At 45.2% G+C, this 26,695-nt stretch overlaps 1 protein-coding gene and 1 non-coding gene across 3 annotated transcripts in view; one reads left to right on the top strand and one right to left on the bottom strand.

The window, feature by feature from the left end:
- The window catches only part of LOC148143696 (sulfhydryl oxidase 2-like), a 565,239-nt gene that overhangs the window by 214,625 nt on the left and 323,919 nt on the right, over window positions 1-26,695 (bottom strand). The gene's annotated exons all lie outside the window — the stretch shown is intronic.
- trnae-cuc (transfer RNA glutamic acid (anticodon CUC)) lies at window positions 6,059-6,130 on the top strand. Its single transcript has one exon. It is a non-coding gene; the product is annotated as a tRNA-Glu (tRNA).

The following is a 26,695-nucleotide window of genomic DNA, read 5'->3' as shown; positions in this document are numbered from 1 at the left end:
GCCGAGTACAAAATGAGAAATGTCGTCGAAAAGAAAGGGAGCTTGCTCCCCGGCTTCTTCTTTAAGATTCAAATCAGTGGAGGGGGAAAAATATTTCACTCACATTGGGACTGGTGGGAATCTGCAACCCACTGCCTGTTCGGGTGGAACAAGCAGATACCCGCAGAGCTTCGTTTGAGGCTATGAGCAAAGTGTTTGGAAATGAGACTAGAACAGTGAGGGTCATGAAATCGTGATCGAAATGAAGCAGGCATCTGAGGACAAGGGTGTTTCCTTTGCCAGTGAAAGATACTGCTTCACAAAGTTGGGCCTGTGGAAGGGAATCAGTGACGGTGATTATCTTTGGTTGTTCACCTTGTGAAGGTTCCCATTGCTGCGCATGTCCATGTTAACGACAGAACTCTGCAGCATGGTGCCGTAAGATATGCACAGGACCGGGGCGCAATGGATGACAAATCTGACTCCACCTATCTGCTTGAAATGCAGCTCACAGCTTCTTCACACACCCCAATTAATCTTTCTCATTGTCCTGAAGCCGGCATACGGTTTGAATTCCCGATCTGCGGGCATGAGAATCTTTTCACTGTCTCGCGTCAGTCAGTGTCCCCAAGAACATCGGAGTCAAGTCACAGCGCTGTCAGATGAGGGGAAGCTGAAAGAGCCCCACACGCTGCTCACGGGCACATTTTACTTTCCCCAACTCACCGCCTCAACCACTGCGGCTCCTGGGAGTGGAAAGGAAACAATCACCAAAACCCAGTCTTAGCTTTGTGTATCTTCAGAAAATAAGCAAAGGTTCATCCCTTCGGATTTTCTATCCTGGGATGACAGGGATGGGTTTTGTCACTCTTTTGTAGGACATTGCAAGTGGATGTTTTGCAGAAAAGCACCACAATGCCATCTGATTAATCAGGACCTGGATGTTTTCGGTCTTTGAATGTAAGTGTTGTGCTCCAGAACTTTGTTGTTCACAGTTTATAATACTTATCTTCCCAGTCCCCTGTATCACTTATCGAAAATGTTTAATTTGCATCTTGTAATCCTTTCACTGTCTGCTAATGAGGATAGCGTTTCCGTGTTTTACCTAAATTATCTTGACCTTGCATACCTCAAGCCACAAGCTAATTTCACGAGAATACTTTTCCAGTTCAAAAGCCAACTGTTAATGATGGCTCTGTTTCTTGTCACGTATCCAATTTCAGATCGATGTTGTTAATGTCCCTTTTATTCCTTCAGATCCAGGTTTCGCTCACAGGGCTAGAACAGAACTGTCACCAAATACATTTTCCAATCTACGTTCATCCTATCGATTGTATTAGCATCATCAACACTTCTCATCAAAATAACTCGAGAGACTTTCACCACAATTTTCTGTGAACAGTTCCACATTAGCTTTGCTGAATGAACCCCAAATTTCTTGAAGTGGCTCCTTATTTTCGGCCCTGATTATTAATCTCTCTATGCATGGGAATGGATCCTTCCCACCCGTTCTATCACTCATCAATGTGTGTAGTTCAGTTCGATCTCCCATCAGCCTCCGCTGTCCTGATCAAATCCAGGGGAACAGGATACGTTGGGACTATGGCGCGGACAGGAAAAGCCCAATACTCACCTTTCCTGTTAGAACCATTCCATGAGAAATTTTAGACCACAACTTTGGGCGTGTAGTTGTCGCCGAACACTTAAGGTGCTGGCGTAGAGATCCTTTGGGGCTCCCCCGCTCAGGGTGGTAACCTGCTGACTATGCTTTCTTCACTGGCGATTTTAAATGACTTCCTGTTGGCTGCATTATCGCTCAAACTTCACAAAACCCGTCTCGATAAAATCCAGTTTTCTCATGTCTGGGAATTGATTGCCATGCAGGAAAATCGGGTTGTGAACAAACAACGTACCAGCCTCACAACGTCAGCTCTGTTTACCTTTCCACAGATGCTGCTCGACCTGTTGGCTTTCTGCAGTATTCTCTATGTTTATTAGGCACAAGTGCTGCTTTTCATTCAAGAACTTCAATCCCTGTCCTCTGGAAACTGACTCTGGTCAGTGGCAATTGATTCTTCTGATCATTAATCTGCCCATTCCCACCGCTTCTTCTCCCATCATGATCAACAGCCCCAGGAAATCTCCAGTTAACCTTCTTTGCTCCAAAGCGAACATTCCCAACCTTGGGAATGTTTCTCCAAAATGGAAATTCCTCATCCCTGGAAATGAATCATGGCGTACAATTGGGAAGATGTTTTGGCAAAATATTGTCAGTTACGAAATGGAAAAATGTTCATGAAGCAAAACAGAAATCCCAGTCTCCAGCTTTGTGAACCTTGAGAAACTCTTTGGGAAGCGGATTTCGAGGAGAATGAAAGATGAACTGTCCGACTGAGTAGAGACAGTCCAGACACCGTCTCCTTGTTGAAGATTGCGGGAGATTGACTCTGATGTTCTCGGGACATGAACTGATCTGAGACATTGAAAGAATTGTCGTTCCTGCACATCAGGAATTCAAACCCCTTCTCGCCTCCGAGCCAATGAGAGAACTCGGGAACAGGCAAAACACGGAAAGGCTCGAAGGGTGACGGCCCGGAGTAAGAAAGCTAGTTCCTCCTGACATGGATGTGTCTCCAGCCTGTCCCCGGTGTCTCCACAATGAATGTCCCAGGCTTTATTATGGAAAAGTAAAACTGATAGACGACAACTGGAAATCGAGGCCGGGAGGCTGAATTATGAATTCACTAATAGCCTCCCCTAAGCGATGGCGCAGCCCACGTCATCGCCTGTCTCTGTGGCGCAATTGGTCAGCGCGTTCGGCTGTTAATCGAAAGGTTGGTGGATCGAGCCCACCCAGAGGCGATGAGCTTCTGGTTGCCTGTCACTTTAACACGCCACACTGTTCCCTGGCCCACATCTCTGTCTCAGACATGCAGCAGTGTTCCAACAAAGCTCCGCTCCAGATGGAAGACAAGCGCCTCATTTTCCGTTTGGAATCCTCCAGTCTTCAAGACCGAGTTCAATATTATTTGGACCCGAACACCCCCATGCCCTTGATCCCTACCACACCCACACGAGGCCGTGTTATCACATCGTCTACTGTTACACACGACTTATTGTTAGCCAGGAATAGTCTCCATGAACAGTTCGTCACCCTCCGACACAGATCGTTATTCTCTCCTTTGTCCCTCCAATGTTCTCCCTCTGAACTCGTGGCAAAGAGAGCAATGTGGATTGATATCCCTGAGCCAGCTCTTTGTCCCATCTCCAGGGACCAGGTTCTCTCCACTGGCGGATAATTAAACCACTTTGTTGTTGCGTTGACGTGAGGAGATTATATAAATATAAACTTTTCTAAATCCCCACCTTCCGTTGATTGAACTGTGAGTTCACTCTGAATCACAACACGTGTCACAGCGCAATTTGAGGCCCACATTAGCTCTGCTGGTTCTATACAGCAAGTAAATGAGAGTCTCTATTCGTATCATTCTCTTGCCTTCGCCCTGTAAATCTCCACATTGTTACTTTGGACATGACCACCGAATTCCCTTTTTTGTTCTTGAATCTGCCTCCTTGTCACGGTCAGACAGGGACAAGAAAGTGTTCTTCCTAATGTCACTTTTACTTTTTTTTCCAAATGCCTTGAAATCTCTGCCAATTTTTGGGAAATTGAAAGGATTCTCATTCCTGCACATGAGGCTGAATTGATTTAATTTCTAACGTAAAGGACTGCGGATGCTGAGAATCAGAGACACAAAGAGGAGCTGCTGGAGAAACTCAGCCGGTTTGGCAGTACCTGTGGGAGAAAACAGAGTTCTGAAATATTGTCTCTGATTCTCTTTCCACCGATGGTGCCTGACCTGCTGAGTTGCTCCTGCAATTTCTGTTTTTGCTTTTAACTGAAAGTTTATTTCATCTTTCGTGATGAAACAACCAGACTCGCCATGTGCAGATATGTAACCCTTTCGAAACCTGTGAAGTGATTGTATTCAAACAAACCCAGCAATAACTCACTATTTCTCAGCTCCACAGGCAGAGAGACCTGGGAAATGAAGCTGTCAGTGTGGTTCTTTATTCCTGGGTCGAGTGGTTAATACGATGGATTTCAGATCGATTGCGGTTTCCCCACGCAGGTGTGAACCTTGCCGACTATAGTTGAGAAATGTCGTCAAAAAGAAAGGAAGACTGTTCCCCGGTTTCTTCTTTAAGATTCACATCATTGGAGGGGTTGGAAATCTGCAACCCATTGCCTGTCAGGGTGGAACAAGCAGATACGCACAGAGCTGCTTTTGAGGCTATGAGCCAAGTGTTTGGAAATGAGACGAGAACAGTGAGGGGCGTGAAGTCGTGATCGAAATGAAGCAGGCACCTGAGGACGAATGTGTTTTATTTGCCAGTGAAAGATACTGCTTCACCAAGTTGGGACAATGGAAGGGAAGCAGTGACGGTGATTATCTTTGGCTGTTCCTCTTGTGAATGTTCCCATTGCTGCGCATGTCCGTGTTAACGTCAGAACTCTGCAGCATGGTGGCGTCAGGTACGCACAGTGCCGGGGCGCAATGGATGACGCATCTGACTCCACCTATCTCTTTGAAATGCAGCTCACAGCTTCTTCACACACTCCAATTAATCTTTCTCATTGTCCTGAAGCCGGCATACGGTTTGAATTCCTGATTTGCGGGAATGGGAATCTTTTTACTGTCTCGCGTCAGTAAGTGTCCCTGAGAACATCAGAGTCACGTCACAGCGCTGTCAGAGGAGGGGAAGCTGAAATCGCCCCACACGCTGCTCATGGACATATTTCACTTTCTCCAACTCACCTCCCCAACCACTGCAGCTCCTGGGAGTGGAAAGGGAACAAACACCAAAACCCAGTCTCAGCTTTGTAAATCTTCAGGAAATTAGAAATCTGTTCATCCTGTTGGATCTTCCATCCTGGCCTGACAGCGTTGATTTTAAATGGCTGTCCAGTCAGTGCCGATTCGTTTTGGCTGAAAAACATCTTCCTTATCTCATCCCAGCATTTCTTGCCACAGAGAACTGTGCGGCAGAGTTCATGTATATATTTCCTTGTCTGGTATTTTGTAAATAACATTCGTTTGCGGGTTGTTTGTATAGGCTATTCCAGGTTCATTAGCCGCTCTTTAAGTGTGTTGGTAGGTTTGTGGGCTACCATGATGCTGAGAGCGTTGAGTTGTCTGGACATCATTTCCCAGATCTCTTTTATGTAAAGTAATGTGGCTAGGGTTTCTGCACACGTTGTGTCTGCTTGTGTCAGTTTGTTGATGTGAAATCGGCACACTGGGTTTATTGGGTAGGCAAAAGTGCGGATTGCAGATGCTGGAAACCAGAGTTTAGATCAGAATGGTGCTGGAAAAGCACAGCAGGTCAGACAGCTTCCGAGGAGCAGGAAAATCGACTTTTCGGTCAAAAGCCCTTCATCAGGAATGGAAGCAGGACGCCTCCAGGGCGGAGAGATAAATTGGGGGGTGGGGGTGTGCTGGGCCGAAGGTAGCAAAGAGTACAATAGGTGAATGGGGGTGGGGATGGAGGTGAAAAGTCAGAGAGGAGGGTGGAGCGGATAGGTGGGAAGGGAGATTGGCAGGTAGGACAGGTCATGAGGATACCACTGTGCTGGAAGTTTGGAACTGAAGTAAGGTGTGGGGAGGGGAAATGAGGAAACTGGTGAAGTCTACATTAATGTTCTGGGTTTGAATTTATCCGAGGCGGAAGATGGGGCGTTCTTCCTCCAGGCATCGGGTGTGGAGGGAGCGGCGATGGAGGAGGCCCAGGACTTGCATGTCCTCGGCAGAGTGGGAGGGGGTGTTGAAATGTTGGGCCAGAGGGCGATGGGGTTGATTGTTGCGGTTGTCCTGGAAATATCCCCTCAAGTGCCGTGACTGGACTCTGCGAGGAGTCTCCAGCCTCCCCAATGTAGAGGAGACCGCATCGGGAGCAATGGATACAAGAAATGACATTGTTGGATGCACAGGTGAAAGCTTGCTGACGACCGCGGCCCAGGTTCGATTTCCGGGCAAGAAAGTAATTTTTAGGAGAGCTGACAAGCAGCATCCGCGTCTCCCTGGTGGTCTAGTGGTTAGGATTTGGCGCTCTCACCGCTGCGGCCCGGGTTCGATTCCCGGTCAGGGAAACCGTTTTCAGGGGTGCAGGCTACCCATTCTTCTTAAATGCGCTGTGTAATTATTTTTCGTCGTTCCTGGGTGCTGCAGTGTGTCGTGGCTCGTTGAAATAGTGTCCTGATTCAGATTTGTTTGTATGTGGAGGGATGATTGCTTCTGCAGTTAAGTACTTGGTTCGCGTGCGTTGTTTTCCTGCAGAGGCTGTTTTGAATTTACCATTGACTGTTTGCTCTACTGTGACATCTGGAAATGGCACTTTGTTGTTGTTCTCCTCTTTTGTGAATTTTATGTCAGCGAGGATATTGTTGATGGTGTTGTAGGTTTCCTCTAATTTGTTTCATTTTTTGATGACAAAAGTGTCATCACTGTAGTGGACCCAAAGTTTGGGTGGATCGTTGGAAGGGCTGTTTGTTCGAGTCTCTGCATTATTGCTTCTGCGAGGAATCCTGATACTGGTGGTTTCATGGGTATTTCGTTGATTTGTTTGGAGGGTTTGTTCCTGAATACGAAGTGGGTGGTAAGACACAGTTCTACGAGGTTGACAGTGCTATCTTTGCTGATGAAGTTGGTGCTGTGTTTGTGTCTCTGGTTCTTCGAGTAGTGTCTTCAGTTGATGTTAATGGATGTGAACAGGGCTGTTATGTCAAAGGACAGCATTATTCCATCCTCTTCTATCTTAGTGTCTTTGGTGTTCAGGAATTCTTGGATGGAGTAAATGGAGTGGCTTGAATCTTCGACTTGGTGTTTTCAGTGGAGGCCTTTGACTAGTCTGCATATTGGTGTTCCAAATGGTGAGGCTTTGGGCCTGAGGGGGGCTCCTGGTTTGAAGAGGAGAACAACAACATAGTACCATTCTTAGATGTCACAGTAGAGCGAACAGTCAATGGGGAACTTCAAACTAGCGTCTACAGAAAAACAACATACACAAACCAAATACTTAACCACAGAAACAATCATCCCAACACCCACAAACGTTGCTGCATCAGGACATTATTTCAACGAGCCACTACACGCTGCAGCACAGAGAAACTACGAAGAGCAGAAGAGGAATACGTATATAGTGTATTTAAGGAGAACGGGTACCCAATAAACCCAGTCCACCGATTTCTCATTGATGCTTCCAAGCTGACTTTCAAAAATTTGTTTGGCCCTCCATTTTTTCCTGTTTGTTTTTTGCGGGTTTTGAAAGCTTTTGCAATCCTCTGACTGAGTATTGGAGTTGGGACTTTATGTTGTGGCTGTACAGGACATTGGTTAGACCAGTTTTGGAATATTGTGTGCAATTCTGGTCTCCTATCAGAAGGATACTGTGAAATTTGAAAGGGTTCTGAAGCACCAGTGGGTCCACAGAGGGGAAGAGGCCCTTCTGCTGCCCTGAGTCTGGGAAGGCCTTTAGTGATTCCTCTGCCTGCTGCCGCACCAGTTGGTCCACACCGGGGAAGGCTGTTCTCTGGCCCCAAGTGCGAGATGGCCTTCAGCAGTTCTTCCCACCTGCTGAGACAGCAATGGGTCCACACTGAGGAGAGGCCGTTCTTCTGCCCCGAGTGCAGGAAGGGCTTTGCTCTTTCCTCCGACCTGCTGGCCCATTGGTGAGTCCACATGGGGGAGTGGTCGTTCAGTTGCCCTAGGTGCAGGAAGTCCTTCAGCAATTCCTCAGCCCTGCTGAGGCACCAGTCCGTCCACACCGGGGAGAAGCCGTTCTCCTGACCCGAGTGTGGGAAGGGCTTTATCCGCTCCTCCACACTGCGGAAGCACCAGCTGGTCCACACGGGGGCGGGGGGAGGGGGGGGGAGGCCATTCTGCTGACCTGAGTGCGGGAAGGCCTTCAGCAATTCCTCCACCCTGCTGAAACACCTGTGTGTCCTTCAGCAGTGGGAGGCCCTTCAGCTGGCCCGAGTGTGGGAAGAGGTTCATGTTTGCTTGCAACTTGCGGAAGCACCAGCGGGGGCACTGCTGCTCATTGAGCCAGGGACTGCACATTGCCAATGAAATGATCCAAATAAACCTCAGACTGCAAGACCATCGGAGCAGAAGTTAGGCCATTGGGCCCGTCGAGTCTACTCTGCCATTCGTTAGAGACAAAATTAGTGCAGATGAGATTAGCTACAGGAAATAGGCCATTTGTCCCAACAAGTCCACACAAACCCTCCGAAGAGTAACCCATCCACACCCATTTCCCTCTAACTAATGTACCTAACTCTATGGGCAATTAAGCATGGCCAATCAACATGACCTGCACATCTTTGGTTTATGTAAGAACACAGGATCGCCCAGAGAAAACCCATGTAGACACTGGGAGATTGTGCAAACTCCTCACAGACAGCTATCCAAGGCTGGAATCAAACCTGGGTCCCGTGCGCTGTGAGGCTGCAGTGGTAACCACTGAGCCACTACATATCGCAACCCGAAGTTGCAAGCAGGAGGTTGGGAGAATACAGCCTCAGAATGTGGAGTAGTCAGCGTTTTGGGTATTAACCCTTGTTCAGGACTGAAACGTTAACTTCTCCATGAGAAACGATTTATGGGAATGATGCTGGGGGTTGTAGGGTTTGAGCTCCAGGGAGAGGCTGAATAGGCTGGTGCTGTTTTACCTGGAGCATCGGAGGCAGAGGAGTGACCTAATAGAGGTTACAAAATCATGAGGGGCATGGACAGGGTAATAGACAATGTCTTTTCTCAGGGGTGGGGGAGTCCAGAACTAGAGGGCATAGGTTTAGGGTGAGAGGCGAAATATATTAAAGAGACAACGTCTTCATGCAGGGGGTGGTACATATATGAAATGAGCTGCCAGAATATATGGGTCAGGTGCTGTCAAATGGGACTAGATTAATTGAGGATATCAGGTCAGCATGGACAAGTTGGACTGAAGGGTCTGTTTCCATGCTGTACGTGTCTCTGACTACTGGTCCTCATGTAATTTTAAAATAGGGTCCAAGTAACTTTGAATAGTTCAATCTTATTGAGCTCACTTCCTGAAACGTTTCAAATGAATCATCTGAGCGATACTGTTTAAACATGCTAAGTTGGACAAAGTATCCCATCAAGTTCAACACAAACCCAGAGTTGAAGAAGTCAGAAGTCAGAACACCAAGGGGACCAAACTGATCACAATATTCCAGGTGCAACCTTATCAACGTCCTGTATAACTACAACATAACTTGCCAACATCTATACTCAATTCCCTAATTGATGAAGGCCAGTGTGCTGAAACCTTTCTTCACTGCCTTGTGTACCAATGTAATCAGAGATATAGGACCTACTTTAAACTGATCCACAATCCAGCTGCTGGGAGCCCAGAAGCAGAGTAGTGCTGCGTGAGTGTGCTGGGCACATAACCCAGAGGTCGATGGGTAAAAAACATGTGATGCTATTGTCCAATGTCTCCGTAAGCTGCTTTCATTTACAATGGTGCTCTGTTCTGTATGTTGCCTTTGCATCTGCTTCCCAAAGCTTCTTCAGTGGAGGAGTGGCAGCTGGAGCCCAGGAGTTCAACGACCCGCCGGAGCTTGAGGAAGGTCCAAGCTCCAAGAAGCTGGGGGTAAGGCTGGAGGCTGGATTTGCTCAAGGCTTGTATTTTTAACTCATTTAAATGGTACCTACTGTATGGGGCTATGGTTTACATTAAAACCGGACGATCATATCAGAGTGTTTATATTTAGCAGCGGTAGTTGGTAAAATACACTCCCTGGAGGAGCACCTTCTATGATGCTGCATTTCTTGCTTTATGCCCTTCCCCCATTTCTTATCTCCCAGCTTGGTTTTATGTTTTTTTGGTTAAATTTAATTTCATATTAATCAGACTGGGTATTGACTGTGTGCTATTAATTTGCTTCTTCGAATATTGAAAGTCAAAATTAATGGTGTAATTTCATTTCTGATGTCAGAGTTTGACATTGAATGTGCAGATGTGAATACCAGTAAGTTGTGAAAATACATCAAGAACTTGTGGTTTTTTACAAAAAAAGCAGTTCACAGATATTCATGGCATTGTCTTATTTGGGAGTGATGATTCAAATCTGACCAACAAACCTTTTCATGCAGTCACCCAATTTAGTTAAAATTTTCATTAATTTAATTAAAGAAAAGAACTCTGGCAGGCTAAGATTTATGCAATCTATTTATAAGATTATGTCCATTGCTTGCAATATGGTCTCATCCACATTGGGGAAACTGGACGCCAACTCGCGGAACGTTTCAGGGAATAGCTCTGGGACACTAAAACTAAACGACCGACGCCCTGTGGCTGAACGCTTTAACTCGCTCTCCCATTCCGCCATGGACATGCAAGTCCTGGGCTGCCTCCACTGCCAAACTCTTGCTACCCGACGCTTGTAAGAAAAACACCTCACCTTCTGACTTGGGACCCTCCAACCACATGGTATCAATGTAGATTTCATCAGTTTCCTCATTTCCTCTCCCCCACCTTGTCCCAGATCCAACCTTCCAATTCGTCACCAACCTCTTGACCTGTCATACCTGTCCACCTTGATTCTCACCTATTTGCTCCACCCTCATGCTGACCTATTACCATCAATCCCTACCTCCATCTACCTATTGCATTCCCAGCTGCCATTCATCCAGCCCCACTTCCTTCCCATTTACCTCTCAGCCCCCTTGGGCCACCCTTTATTCCTGATGAAGAGTTTATGCTCTAAACCAAGACTGTTATGAAACAACATTCTCAACAAATAGGAAATAGCTCCCAAGTCAGATTTCATTCCCTCTTCTGTTTCCCAGTTCTTTCAGAAATAAGAAATATCTTTTTCTTCCACTAGAAAGTGATCGTCCACTTTGCGCTGTCTAAAGCTTAATGCCACATTATTACTTCAGCCACCTTTTAAGAATCGTTTCAACCTGTTTTTCTAACAATTGTGGAGGTGACCAAAAGCAAACATTTCACTCCTCCTCAATGCCCCATTTCTCCTCCTATGAGCCACTTTGTCATGTTGTCTATGTTACAAGCAGCCGAGTGCACTTGGTTTCTGAATTGAAATTTGGCCATTGAAGTGATCAGAATTAATATATATCGATGGATATCTGTGTCTGCACTAACTGTAATTATCCACCAATACGATGTCGTTTGTTCCACCAAAACTGGAAACAATGATTTGTGATTATATTGCAGTCGGATGTAGAAAATCATCCCAGCGATCTTCACGTTATTATAGTTTACTGTGGCCATACAGCGTTGCGAGGCAGTTTGATGTGACTAAAACTTGGATGGAAAGAATGTAGATTGATGAGAAGGCAAAATGGCAGTGTCTCTGGCCACAATCGATCAGTCTGGCTTGATTATATGAGTGGCGGCTGTTCAAGAGCAACTTCCACTCCATCACTTCAACCAGCAAGAGGAGATAAGTGTGAACACAACATTCCAACTGTGACATATACGCATTGCTTCGATGTTATTGATCAAAATCCTGGAACTCGCTCCTGAACCTTTATTATAGACCACATCATATTTGTGAAGTAATTTAAGAGGTAGCTCACCACCACTTTTTCAAGGACGGTTTGGGAAGACTTGCTGGCAGAGCCAATGATATGCACATGATATTGGAAACAGTCTAATCGTATGGATAGATGATTGGCTAACCAATGATACAGGAGGGATAAGGGGCATGCTCAGGATCGCAACTTACAACTAGCAACGTTCCACAGGGATCAGTGCTGGGGCACAAAATTATTTACAATATGTATATGAATTACTTGGATAAGTAAAGTGAATGTACTATTGCCAAGACTGCAGTAGATACAGTTGATTAGAATGCAGGTGGTAAGGATGACATGAACTCTTCATCCAAGTTCAGCGAGGAATCGGGAAGGCAAAAGGGAGATTGGCCTTTAAATGGAGTACAAAAGTAGGGAGGTTATAGTGAACCTCTGCCTGGAGGTTTTGATTGAAAGTGCAGTGAAGATTCAACCAGCTGACAGTGGATCTGAATCACATGTAGATCAGACCAGGTTTGGACAGCAGGAAACCAGATAAGTTTTTACAACAAACCACAACGATTTCATCATTTGACTCTTAATTCCAGATTTATATTGAATTCAGATTCCACCATCTGCCGTGGCAGGGTTTGAACCCAAGTCCTGTGAACATTACCTGGGTGAATGGTCTGGTGACAATAAAGTGGCCATCGCCTCCCCTGAACACATTGGCATATTGTGTTTAGCGGTAACAAAGGAGCAAGAGGTTTCAGCAGCTGCTAAGTTGTTGATATTACACAAGGGAACATCAGCACTCTCAGTAATAGCACATACTGAAGCCAGGGCCCTGTATCAGAGGTAAGGGCTCGGGATCCACAAGAAATAGGAACAGCAATACGCCATTCAGCCTCTTGAGCCTGCTCCTCCATTCAGTAGGATCGTGGCTGATCTGGCATTCCCCACATCCACTTTCCTGCCCTTTTCCTGTAACTGTTCATCCCCCGACTGATCACGAATCTATCGATCCTAGTTTTAAATGTGACAAGAAGGATGTCAACAGAGTTACTGGGGTTGGGGGAGTGGCGGGGGTGTTCAGGTCGAACTTGGGGACTAAAACAATGGCTTCACACTTCACAATATTTAACAAGGGAATGTTTATGGTTATCCAATGCTGGAAATTGGGCAGACATTCAGATGAAATTATTGGTAAATTATGAATAACAGAGGAGTCGGGAGAGAAGTGGTGTTCAGGCACAGTTGGATATCATCAGTATAGATGCCAACACCAGCAGCTACGGTTAAATAAATAAGAACGGAAGACGCTAAAAGCAGACCCTCCCAGAAGATACAGCGATGTTGGAGAGGGTCAGTACTGTCATTCACCCTGATCAAGGCTGTCCACAGGTCGGCGAGGGAATGTTCATCCCTGTCACCGTTACAAAGGATGTCAAATATGACCTTGATAAGAACTGTTTCAGGGATAGAAACCAGACTCGAGCGCTTTAAACACCGCATTCTGGAAAAGCTGGGAATGGCTTATTCAACAATGTTACATCCAAACCAACACTTCCATTGGTGCGATAATTATAGAAGTGTTTTTGTTTTTATTTAGATGATTCTCAGCCACACTGAGTAAGAAGCAACAAAATTAACACAAGAAATATTGCAATTGCTACAATATGCCTGCTCCCAATAGGAGACCATCTGGTGTTCACTTAACTGTCTGCAAGGCGCAATATTGGAAAGGAATTATCCAGTTCATAGCTATAAGAGGGGAGACAGAGACTGCTTGATACAAAGGGCGGGAGTAGGCCACTCGGCCCTACGAGCCTGCTGCAACATTCAATAAGATCATGGCTGATCTGAATACAACCTCAGCTCGACATTCCTCCACATCCCCGACAATCTGTCACCCACTTGGTTAGCAAAAACCTATCGACCTCTGCCTTAAAGATTTTGAATTCACTGCCTTTTGAGGAAGACACACAACCATCAGAAAGAAAAAAAATCATCCTCATTTTTGTCTTCTACTTTTAAAATATGACCCTCTATTTTCAGATATTAAGATAGGGATACAAGCTGCATTCCAATAATAACTGTGGTACAGTTAACTATCTCAAAGTGCTTCACGTGAACATAATGAGAATTCCTTTAAAAATCACAAGAGTGGAGCACAGATTAGGACAGGTGACCAAAGACTTGGTCAAAGGGGCAGGTTTAGGGCAATCTTTTAAACAGGTTCAATTTCCCAAACATCTGAGGACAAAGACGTAAAGAGCAAACACAAAATAGCAAAGAATGGGAAACAACAGTGTGGACATAATGTCACAGGATGAGTAATCCAGGGAACATGAGTTCAAATCCCACCACAGCAAGAGGTGAGATGTGAATAATTCAAATCATAAATGGGGAACACAAAATTAGTCTCAGTATGGTATCGATGGCACTGACGTCAATTGTCATAAAAGCCCATGTGCACCAATGTCCTTTCAGGAGGGAAACTGCCATCCTTACCTGGTCTGGCTTACATGTGACTCCAGACCCACAGCAATGTGGTTGTCTCTTAAATTGCCCTCTGAATTGGCATAAGCAAGACACCTTGCACTTAGGGATGGATAACAACCATCAACCTTGTGAAAGTGATAGAACAGAAATTGCTGGAGAAACTCAGCCTGTCTGGCAACACCGGTGGAGAGAGAGAGAGAGAAAGAAACAGAGTCAATATCCTGGCATGCGTCCAGAACAGTTGTGAAGAAGGGTCACAGCATTTGAAATGCTAACTCTGCTTCTCTCTCCACTTGTGCTTCCAGTCCTATTGAGTTTCTCCAGCAATTGGTGCATTTTTTGTGTTTCAGATCTCCAGCATTGCAGTTCTTCATTACACTGACTTAGGGAAGCTCAAATCCGATAAAAGAATAAAACAGAAGGGCTGGAATTACTCAGCAAGTCTGGCAGCAGCTATGGAGATAAAAACAGTTAGTTCTTCGGGTCATTGAAATATCTTACATCGGGGACAAACTTTTGGCAAGCTGCAAGAGTAAAAGGCACTGGTGTAACTTCAACATCTGGGAGAACTCTCTCAGACATGGAGGTCAGACTGACTCAGCATTCAGGTCCTGCTCATTACCTGTTAACTTCTCCATTTGTTGTTCTTGTTATATTTCTACATGGTTGACACATTCCTATGTTTTAAAATGATATTCCAAACTGACAGGAATTTTCCATGTAAGTAATCATACATTAGAGGGTTTGGAAGTGAATGTAACTTTTAAACAAAAAGTATTTATTCATGCATGGTGTGTGGGCATCGCTGGCAATGCTTGCATTTATACCATCCTTAACCACCCTGTGGTTGGTTGGAAAAGTGAATGAAGGTTTCTGAGAGTATCTTGATCAGCACAGCAGTGTCAAAGATGGGTGTGCTCAGGTAGAAGTCCCCTCCACTCCCACAGCAAGTCTGCATTCACTTCAATTACAGATGCCATCTCACACTCCCAGGAAAAGGACAGCATGGGATTACAATCAGAATAAAGCTACCGCTACTCTTAAATTGAAAGTGAAGCTACCTCAACACTGTCCCCAACAAACACTGCCAGGACAGAAACAGCATTGGGTTAGATACAGAGTAAAACTCCCTCTACACTTCCCCTTTCTTTCAGTCCCTGGACAATGACAGCAAAGGGTTAAATAAACAGTACAGCTTCTTCCATTATGACTGACACTTAGTACGTTCTACACCAATCCTCAAGGATAATTCAGAACTGAGCCTATTATCTGGTTCTGAATTCACACACCCTAATGGGAATGACAGCAACAGAAAATCAGGTAAAACACACACAATGTACAACAAAACTAGACCGTTATTGGGATCTAAGATATTTAAATGAGAGGAGACATGATCCCTGCAATGATCTGAATGTGAGCTGAACAACTTTCTCACTTGAACAATATTCTCTGGGAATGCAATGTCCACCTCACTGCTGTCTATTCAATTCCTCTGCTCTCGTTCAGGGCTGAGTTGCGGCTGACCACATGGTGGCGTGGGCGTCAAGAGATTAGGCAATTAGGGTCAACTTGGATTGAGGGCATCCTGTGTCATGCCAGTGAGGTCGAGGGTCGCTGATTTACTCAACTTATAATCGGGGACAAGGGGATGTCAGGCTGGGCTTGTATCAGTTTGAGTTTAGAAGAAACAGATGATCTGATGAAGCTGTATAACATCTGGAGAGGACTTAATGTAAATGTAATGTCCACTCTATTCTAGCCAGAGACTAGCCTCTCATTTAAGATAGGAGAGTTTTGTTTTTCTCTCAAGTGTTCCCAAGTCTTTGAAATTCACTTCTTTAGGGAGCAGCATGTGGTGGTGGTACGGTGGTTAGCACTGCTGCCTCACGGCATCACTGATCTGGGTTTGATCCCACCCTCGGGCCGACTGTCTGTGTGGAGTTTGCACATTCTCCCTTTGTGTCTGCGTTGGTTTCCCCTGGTGCTCAGGCCTCCTCCCACAGTCCAAAGGATGTGCAGGTGAGTGTAGATTGACCATGGGAGATGCAGGGTTACAGAGATAGGGTAACGAGCTGGTTTTGGGTGGGACGGTCAGTCAATGTTGACTCGATGGGCTGAATGGCCTACTTGCACGCAATTGACCTATATCAATCAACAGTATACTCTTGCTTTATGGTTACCGACTTCACATTACATACGTGGTTTTGGTTATTTCATCTCTTCCGTCATCATATTCAACCAACTGCAGCATCTCGAAACTTGCTTAATTGCAATATCCAATATCAGCAGAGTACTTTTTCTTTTTGTCTCGACCATTGTCTTGAAATCTGACGTGTGACCTCTTCATTGCTGTCAAAGTTCCTTATTTGTCCCTACATTGTCATGGTCTTACTTTGTCGAATGACTTCCTGGCTTTTGCAGTTAAGACCCTATATTCTGCCCTCGTCAACACTTTCCCTTACAATTCTGTACTAAGGATTTCATGAAAAACCTCAGAGTGTGGTGAGACTGTGAAACTCACTCCCATAGTGAATCGTTGGGGTGAAAGACATTACAACTAAGGGTAAGCAACCCAATACAAATGAGTGGCACTGTCATCAGATTTACAACAGAGTGAAATTAAAACATGCAATGTCCCTCAATTTCTCAACTGTTCCTAACCAGACTTGATGAAGAACAGACCTTGCACATCAATATTATAATTTAAACAAAAACCAATAATTATAAATACGGCAACTTTTCTCGGGCAAAGTTAAAGAAGATAATCTAATTAATAGCAATGATTTAAACCCTTTGATCAAGTCCCCCACCATCTCAAAGACAGAAACGTAAGCGGTATTACGAAAGTTTTTTTTTTAAACTTACCAATTCAAACAAATAGTTTCCAACAATGTATTGCCAAGCCTTTGTGCAATCCTTGGACTATGACTTTTTCTCAGACACGTAACTGTAAATCTAATTTAAAAGTCACTGCTGAATGGGAATAGACACCCCAAAGTATTTAGCCATTTCTTACAGGCTGGGACTCATTCCCAGAGAGATCCAACAATTCTTTAACTGGACAGTAAAATCTAGAGAGAACAGCTCCTGAGCTCAACAAGCAGCAACGCCCAATGGAAGCAAAGTTGGCGGAGGGGCAGAGCGGGGCAAGGACATAAAACAAAAAAGCCCACTGACTCTCCCACTGCACACACACTGTCAGAATGCACAGGGGCTCAGTACTGGGAGTGACCCACAGCAGTTTCATCAAGAGAACCACACTTGATGAACATGTCTTGGACACCAGAATTATAATTTAAACAAAAACAAACAATTACGAATACTGCAAATTTACTAGGGCAAAGTTAAACAAGATAATCCAGTTGATAGCAATGATTTAAGCCTTTTGATCAAGTCCTCCACCGTCTCATAGACAGAAGCTTAAGGAGTAAATTAAGGAAGAGAATTTTTAAAATTATCAATTCAAGCAAAGAGTTTAGAACTATGGATTGCCACGCGGTTGGGCAATCCTTCGATGATGAGTTGTTCACAGGCACATAACCGCAAATTTAATTTCAAAGTCACTGCTGAATGTGAATGGATACCCTGAAGTATTCAGCTATTTCTTACAGACTAGAGCTCGTTCCCAGACAGAGCCAATAATTCTTTAACTGGACAGAAAAAACTAGAGAGAACAGCTCCTGGTTTCAACGAGCAGCAGAGCCCACAGGAAGCAAAGTTGAGGGTGTGGGGGAGCACGACGGCATAAAACAAAAATAATCCGACCGACTCTCCCACTATAAGCACTGTCAGAATGGGCAGGGGTTCAGTCCTCGCAATGGCCCACAGCAGTTTCACCAGCAGAATCAACTTGTTGGGAGCACTGGTGTGTCCGCTTGTGCTTCTGCAAGGTGCAGAATGATGAGAACCTCCGCCTGCACTCGGGGCAGGTGAACTGCCTCTCCCTGGTATGGTCCCGCCTGTGCATCAGCAGGTGGGAGGAATTGCTGAAGCCCGTCCCGCACTCAGGGCAGGAGAACAGTCTCACCCCGGTGTGACTGCGCCCATGAGTCTCCGGGTCAGATGGGAAACGGAAGCTTTTTCCCACAGTCGCCACACTTCCACGGTTTCTCCACGAGGCGGGATTCCTTGGGTTTCTCCATGACCGAAGCTTTAGCTGCACACAAACAGATTATTTGAAAATTTGAAAATAATCTCTGCCTATAACGTTTTCTGGCTCCACAATCAGAGTGCTGCAACAGTAGTGTCTCTTTTCCAGTCTCACTGATGCTGAAAACGTAATGAAACAGGAACCAAAAAGCTTGGCTCCTACTCACAGAATCAGAGTCGAAAATTGTTATAGTCCCGATGGATTCAGTGACTGCCATACATTGACGTGAAATTGAGGACTGCAAATGCTGGAGAGTCAGAGCTAAAGTGCAATGCTGGAAAAGCACAGCAGATCAGGCAGCATCTGAGGAGCAGTCGAGTCAATGTTTCAGGCAAAGCCCTTCAGCTTTTGATATTGAAACTTCAGTCTTCAAATTTTCAAGTAATCTGTAAAAAGAGATTACAAAAATCATCACTGTCAGTCTAGGTTAGAAATTCCAAACAAGCAATTTTACTTTTCGCAGAACATTCTTTTCTTTTGCCACAAAATTGAAAGCACCATCCCACCCCCTCTCACCCCTCTATTCTCACTCCGCTCAAACTAATTCTCCTCATGGTACTGATTCAGGATCTTCCAGGGACCGAAAAGTAAAAACATCAAGACAGACACCTCTGAATTTTGGATACCTCCACTTGAAAGTTAGTATCTTTCACGACATCTAGGAGTGAGTAAGTCTGATTTTGGGAAGCAAAAAAAGTATCAATTCAGGATGAACCTTCAATGCAGCTTCTTGAGAAACAACCAGAGACGGAATGGTTAACATCTGGGGAGGTGGAGGAAATGCGATATCAAGGCATTGGCACCGACACCAGACAGAAACTGAACATACAGGCATGGCAAACATTACGGGCAAGCCAGAGTCATAGAGATACACAACACAAAAACAGGTCCTTCGATTCAACTCATCCGTGCCGACCAGATAGTCTAAATTCATCTCGTCTCATTTCCCAGCATTTGGCCCATATCCCTCTGAACTCTTCCTATTCATATACCCATCCAGATGCCTTTTAAATGTTATAATTGGACCTACATCCACTACTGCCTTCGGCAGATCATGCCTTACACTTGCCTCCCTCACCCCAAACATATTTCCCTCTTGTTCTGGACTTCTCCCATCCCAGGGAAATGACCTTGTCTATTTACCTTATCCATGCTTCGCATTACTCTATAAACATCTGTAAGGTTACCCCTTGGTCTCTGGTATACCGGGGGAAACAGCTCAAGTAATGCACTGCGTGTACTTTTAGCTTCACACTCACTGAACCTTCCTCCCGTGTAAAAAATTGTTTCCCTCCCCAACACTGTCCATGGGAAAAGCCAAGAGTGCTGAGACTCTGGAGTTGGGGGATTGCCACGTAGAATTCCTACAATGTGGAAACACGCCATTCAGCCCAACAAGTCCACACAGACCATACAAAGTGTAACCCATGCAGACACTTTCCCCTATCCCATTACACTACACTTACTGCACACTGTGGGCCCATTGAGTATGGTCACTTCTCCCGAAACTGCACATCGTTAGATTTTGGAGGAAACCGGAGCAGCCAGAGAAAACCCACGCAGACACGGCAGGGAGAATGCGCAAACTCCACAGACATTCGCCCCAAGGCTGGAATAGAACGCGGGTCATTGGTGCGGTGAGGCAGCAGTGCTCACCACTGATCCATCGTGCTACTTACGTGTGCAAAAAGAGGTGGGGACTGGGAACTTTGTTAATTGTACCACACAGTGGATTGTTGAGTAAGATTTAAATCTCACGGGATCCAGGGAGAGCTAACCAACTGGGGACAACATTTAGAAGCATGTTGTTATAGATGCTGGAATCCTTCCTGAAAACAACAAATGCTGAAGATCACAGTGGGTCAGGCAGCGCTGTGCTACTCTATGATTGGATAGTGTGGATGTGGAGATGATGTTTCCACTAGGAGAAGGGTTGAGGATGCCAAGTCATTGAGGGCATTTAAGACAGAGATAGGTTATTGATTAGTAAGGGGTCAAGGGTTATGAGGAGAGGGCAGCAGAATGGGATGGAGAAATATATCAGCCATGATCGACTGGTGGAGCAGACTCAGTGGGCCAAATGGCCTCATCCTGCTCCTGTGTATTATGGTCTTAAAGCGGAGCAGTAGTCTTAAGGGGTTCTCACAAACTATTTCAGAATCCTGAAGAGGAGTTGTTAGACTCGAAACTTTAACTCTGCTTTCTCTCCACAAATGCTTCCAGTCCTGCTGAGTTTTTCCAGTGTTCTCAGATTTGTTACAGATTTCCAGCATCCACAGTTCTTTGTCTTATTTATCACAGTCATTTTCTGCCCTTCCCAAGTGTCTGGAACTTCATCTCTCTGATCTACAAACTGTTCACTTACCCTAGAAATGACCACTACCTCCTTATCAGAGTAGACCCCTTTGTTGCAAAATGATTGTTCAATTCTGTGAACAAAAAATTGCATTCGTAATTACTTACACCAGGGACTCTCAATATCTCAGGCAAGAACACAGCCAGATTGCTTCAGACAGGACATTTATGTGATTTGATACAATTCCCTATTCTCTACTTTCCCAGCGTACTGCTGGGAATAAAGGGTTTGAGTTCAGAAGAAGCTGGGACATTTATTCCAACGGAGCCGAGCAAGTTGACAGATAACTTTATGGAGATTTTTAAAATCAGGAGGGGTATAGATAAGGTGTCATTTCCAGGAGGCTCAGAATATTTTATTGCTCCAGAAGGTGCAAAAGGGGCTCAAAGATTCAGCAGAAATCGAGCAGAGCTGAGAACAGACAACATTTAACTCTGTTGGAACAGGGAGACCAGAGGACAGAGAAATCAGGACCTGAAATCCGAGCTGACACCAGACTACCATGTTATCAGTGCTTTGATTAGCAGTGCCCGCCCTCTACCTTTCCTGAGCCTCTCACTCGACTTGAATGCCACATATCCCCTCGATATTCCGGATCCAATCCTTGTCATTCTGAAGCCATATCTCTGAAAGGAGTCTCAGATCATAATTATTCTCTTCAACATGTGCAGTCAATTAATTCGCTTTTGTTACAATGCAGCACACATTCACATACTGAGCTTTTAGTTTTATTTTTTATGATGGTTAGAATCCAGTTTTGATTGCTGGTACATTTATTCTCCTTGTCCCTTTCTATCATTCTCTGGTATTTGTTTTCCACATCACTACATTGCTCACTGGCCTTGATTTGGATTGGCCATGCTAAATTGCCCAGTGTCCAGAGATGTGCAGGTTAGGTGGGTGAGCCATGGGAAACGCAGGGTTATAGTTTCAAAATAATAGAAGGAGTAGGCCATTTAGCCCATCGACCCTGCTCAGCCATTCATTAAAATCATGGCTGATCTATCAATCATCTCAGCTCCTCCTAATTGCATTATCCCAATTACCCTTAATTCCCCGACCACGCAAAAACCCATCCAACAGTGTCTTAATGAAGCTTCCTCTACTGCTTCCTTGAGCACAGAATTCCATTAATTTACCATTAACCACATAGGTCCAGCCCTGATTTGCCTCATCAAAATGCAACAGCTCGTATTTGTCTAAATTAAACTCCATCCACTACTCCTTGGCCCATCGGCTCATCTGATCAATTATAATTTATATTAAACTTTCTTTCCTATCTTATTCCATAAAAGCTGAAAATCTCCATCCCACACACTCACCCTCCATTCTCACTTTGTTGAACCTAATCCCGGCTGTCCTCATCCTGAAGGGTTTGGTTCATGCTGATTAACAGGCCCACATTCAAGGGGGATCTAACTGAGACATACAGAATATTGAACAGCCTGGACAGATGGAAATTAGGAAGATGTTTTCATTGGGAGGAGAGACTAATACCCTTGGGCATAGCGTCGGCATAAAGGGAGAATGGAGATTATGAGAAATTTCTTTAGCCAGAGAGTGGTGAATCGATGGAATTCATTGTCACAGAAAGCTGTGGAGGCCAGGTCACTGAGTATGTGTAACACTGAGATAGAGTATCAAGGGTTGAGAGTTGCGGGGAGAAAACGGGAGAATGGGGCTGAGAAACGTAACAGCCAGGATAAATTGGGAGCAGGAGTAGACCACTTGATCTTTCCAGCCTGCACTAGCATTGAACACTTCATAACTGGATATGAATATACCTACATCTAGGTGGATATGCTGGAACCTTTCTCATTGGAACATAGGAGATTGAGAGGATTATAAAATCATGAGGGATACGGATGAGGTGAACAACAGGTGTCCTTTCCCTCAGCTTTGGGTTTCAGGATCAGGGAGCACATATTTTGAGGTGAGTAGGGAAAGATTTTATAAAGACAGGACATGGATTGTTTTTTTAAGAGTGTGTTCTGAGTGCAGAATGAATGTCCAGAGGAAGTCATAGAGTCATGGAGATGTACAGCACAGAAACAGACTGTTTGGTCAAACGTGTCCATGCCGACCAACTATCCCAACCCGATCTCGTCCCACCTGACAGCACACGGCCCCATATCCCTCCAAACCCTTCCTATTCATATACCTAACCAAATGCCTTTTAAATTTTGCAATCGTACTAGACTTCACTTCCTCTGGCTGTTCATTCAATAAACGTACCATCCTCTGCGTGAAAAAGTTGCCCCTTCGATCTCTTTTGTATCTTTCCCCTCTAACGCTAAACCCATGCCCTCTCGTTCTGGACTCCCCCACCACAGGGAAAGACTTTGTCTATTTATCCTATCCATGCCCCTCATGATTTTATACACGTACAGTTACAACGTTTAAAAGACATTTGGTTAAGTACATGAATACGAAAGTTTCGAAGTTTTATGGGCTAAACACTGGTAGATGGGACGAGTTTAGTTTGAGAACATAGTCAGCATGGACTAGTTGGATGAAGGGTCTGTTCAGTGCTGCCTGACTATGTGACTGACCTGTACTGGTCTTAATACCAGTTTCCTACCTCCGCCCATAACCATACACTTCTTTGTTGTTCAAACTCAGATGAATTTAGCCTTGAATATGTTCAATGACCCCACTTCTGAACTCAATTCCTCTTCGTAATATACCACTTGCCTCGCTCATTGCCTGCTGCATCTGCCCGACAACTGGCATTGACTGGTGTGGAGGGACTCTGAGACCCCTTTGTACATCCATACATCATTCCTGATGAAGGGCTTGTGCCCTAAACGTTCACTGTCCTGCTCCTCAGATGCTGCCTGACCTGTTGTGCTTTACCATTGCCACATTTTTCGACTTTCACCTCTAGTCTTCACTTTCTCCACAATCCAATATATCACCATTTAAACAATGCACTGTTTTCTTTTAAACAGCAAAGGCTATAACTTCACATTGCGGCACTGGACTTGCCATGTGTTTGCCAATTGAGACACAGACCTGGACCAACTTCGGGAAGAGGCAAAACACTGAGTTCTGAACAAAAACGGTAGCACCACTCAAAACGTCGGCTCTGTTTACCTTTCCACAGATGCTGCTCAACCCGTTGGCTTTCTGCATTATTCGCTGCTTTCCATTAAAGAACTTCAATCCCTGTCCTCTGGTAACTGACCCTCGTAAGTGGCAATGGGTTCTTCTGATCATTAACCTGCCCATTCCCACCACGTCTTCTCCCATCATTGCTAACAGCCCCTGGAAATCTCCAGTTAACCTTCTTTGCTCCAAAGAGAACATTCCCAAACTTGGGAATGTCTCCACAAAATGGAAATTGCTCATCCCTGGATATGATCCAAATGTTACAATGGGGAAGAGGTTTTGGCAAAATATTGTCAGTTAGCAGGTGGAATAATTTTCAGAAAGTAAAACAGCAATCCCAGTCTCCAGCTTTGTGAATCTTTAGAAACTCTATGGGAAGTGGAATTAGAGGAGAACTATCCGACTGAGCAGAGACAGTCCAGACACCTTCTCCTTGTTTAAGAGGCGGGGAGATTGACTCTGATATTCTCGGGACGTGAACTGACCCGAGACATTGAAAGAATTCTCTGCACATCAGGAATTCAAACCCCTTCTCGGCTCGGGGCCAATAAGAAATTTCGGGAAGAGGCAAAGCACTGAAAGGATCGGAAGGCGATGGCCCGGGTGAAGGAGAGCTATTTCCTCATGACATGGATGAGCCTGCAGATGGTGGGATCAGACAGTCCCCATGTCTCCACAATGAATGTCCCAGGCTTTATTTTGGAAAAGTAAAACTGATAGAAGACAATGGTAATTCTGGGCGGGGCAGGTTGAATTATGAATTGAATAGTAGCGCCCTCAAAGAGAATGTGCGAGGGCTACCCGGGGCTGTCTTTGTGGCGCAATTGGTTAGCGCGTTTGGTTGTTAATCCGATGGTTGATGGTTCGAGACCACCCACGGACAGAGCGTTGTTTTTTGTTCTCGCTTCTAACGCTTTCTTGGCTGCGAAGATGCGCGTTTTTAATGGGGACAGCAAAATGTTTCCCAAACGGAAATCTTCTCCACTGAGGAAGCACAAAGGGGTTTCTGAATTGATTGAATTTCTAACGTAAAGGACTGCGGCTGCTGAGAGTCCGAGACAGAAAGCGAAACTGCTGGAGAAACTCAGTAGGTTTGGCTGTACCTGGATGAGGCAAAAATAGAGTTCTGAAATGTTGTCTCTGATTCTCTTTCCACAGATGCTGCCTGACCTGCTGAGTTGCTCCTGCAATTTCTAACTGAACGTCCATTTCATCTTTCGGGATGAAACACCCAGTCTCGCCATTTGCAGATATTTAACCCTTTCGAAACCTGTGAAGTGATTGGATTCAAACAAACTCTGCAATGATTCACTCTTTCTCAGCTCCACAGGCAGAGGGACCTGGGAAATGAAGCTGTCAGTGTGGTTCTGTATTGGCGGGCCGAGTGGTTAATGCGATGGACATGAAATCCATTGCGGTTTCCCCACGCAGGTGTGAACCCTGCCGACTACAGTTGAGAACTGTCGTCAAAAGGAAAGGGAGATTGCTCCAACGGTTTTTTAAAGCTGCAAATCAGTGGAGGATTTGAAATATTTCAATCACCATTGGGACTGGTCGGGAATCTGTATCCCTCTGCCTATCAGGGTGGAACAAGCAGATACCCACAGAGCTGCTTTTGAGGCGATGAGCCAAGCGTTTGGAAATGAGACAGTGAGGGGCGTGAAGTCATGATCGAAATGAAGCAGGCACCTGAGGATTAATTTGTTTTTTTCCCAATGAAAGATACTGCTTCACAAAGTTGGGAGTATGGAAGGGAATCAGTGACGGTGATTATCTTTGGCTGTTCACCTTGTGAATGTTCCCATTGCTGTGCATATCCGTGTTAACGTCAGAACTCTGCAGCATGGCGGCGTCAGGTACTCACAGTGCCAGGGGCGCAATGGATGACGCATCTGACTCCACCTACCTGTTTGAAATGCAGCTCACAACTTCTTCTCACACCACAATTAATCTTTCTCATTGTCATGAAGCCGGCAGAAGGTTTGAATTCCTGATCTGCAGGAACGAGACTCTTTTCACTGTCTCGCGTCAGTAAGTGGCCCTGAGAACATCAGAGTCACGTCACAGCGCTGTCAGAGGAGGGGAAGCTGAAATAGCCCCACACGCTGCTCACGGGCACATTTCACTTTCCCCAACTCACCAGCACAACCTCTGCGGCTCCTGGGAGTAGAAAGGGAACAAACACCAAAACCCAGTCTTGGCTTTGTAAATCTTCAGGAAATAAGAAACTGTTCATCCCTTTGGATCTTCCATCCTGGGCTGACAGCGTTGATTTTAAATGGCTGTCCAGTCAGTGCCGATTCGTTTTGGCTGAAAAAATATTCCTTATCTCATCACAGCGTTTCTTGCCACAAAGAACTGTGCGACAAAGTTCATGTATATATTTCCTTGTATGGTATTTTGTAAATAACACTCGTTTGCTGGTTGTTTGTATCGGGTACTTCAGGTTCATTAGCCGCTGTTCAAGTGTGTTGGTAGGTTTGTGGGCTACCATGGTGCTGAGAGGATTGAGTTGTCTGGTCATCATTTCATAGATGTCTTTAATGTAAAGTAATGTGGCTAGAGTTTCTGCACACGTTGTGTCTGCTTGTGTCAGTTTGTTGATGAGAAATCGGCACACTGGGTTTATTGGGTAGGCAAAAGTGAGTACTGCAGATGCTGGAAACCAGAGTTGAGATCAGAGTGGTGCTGGAAAAGCACAGCAGATCAGACAGCTTGCGAGGATCAGGAAAATCGACGTTTCGGGCAAAAGCCCTTCATCAGTAATAGAGGCAGGACGCTTCCAGGGCTGGCGAGATAAATTGGGGAGTGCTGGGCCGAAGGTAGCAATGAGTACAATAGGTGAATGAGGATGGGGACAGAGGTGACAGGTCAGAGAGGAGGATGGAACGGATAGGTGGGAAGGGAGATTGGCAGGTAGGACAGGTCATGACGACAGCGCTGAGCTGGAAGGTTGGAACCGAGGTAAGGTGAGGGGAGGGGAAATGAGGAAACTGGTGAAGTCCACATTGATCTCCTTGGGTTGAA

Source organism: Chiloscyllium plagiosum, unplaced genomic scaffold, assembly GCF_037043375.1.
Source record: "Chiloscyllium plagiosum isolate Xiang-an unplaced genomic scaffold, Cpla_swu_hap1 HiC_scaffold_27, whole genome shotgun sequence".
NCBI classification, from domain to species: Eukaryota; Metazoa; Chordata; class Chondrichthyes; order Orectolobiformes; family Hemiscylliidae; genus Chiloscyllium; species Chiloscyllium plagiosum.
Note: the sequence above shows the minus strand (reverse complement) of the source record. Positions and strands in the feature narration are given on the sequence as shown.